Source organism: Cariama cristata, unplaced genomic scaffold, assembly GCF_000690535.1.
Source record: "Cariama cristata isolate BGI_N322 unplaced genomic scaffold, ASM69053v1 scaffold45245, whole genome shotgun sequence".
Lineage (NCBI taxonomy): Eukaryota > Metazoa > Chordata > Aves > Cariamiformes > Cariamidae > Cariama > Cariama cristata.
Window position 1 is genome coordinate 1 of NW_009617787.1, and position 226 is coordinate 226.

The following is a 226-nucleotide window of genomic DNA, read 5'->3' on the forward strand; positions in this document are numbered from 1 at the left end:
ATAATTGAAATAAAATAAATAATAATAATAATGAAAAAAAGAGATAAAAAAGAGAGAGAGAGGAATAAAACCCAAGGAAAAAAATCAAGTGATGCACAACACAATTGCTCACCACCCGCTGACCGATGCCTGAGCAGTGATCCTCGAGCAGTGATCAGCCCCTGCCGGCCAGCCCTCCCAGTTTCTATACTGGGCATGGCGTTCTATGGTATGGATAAAGTTTGGC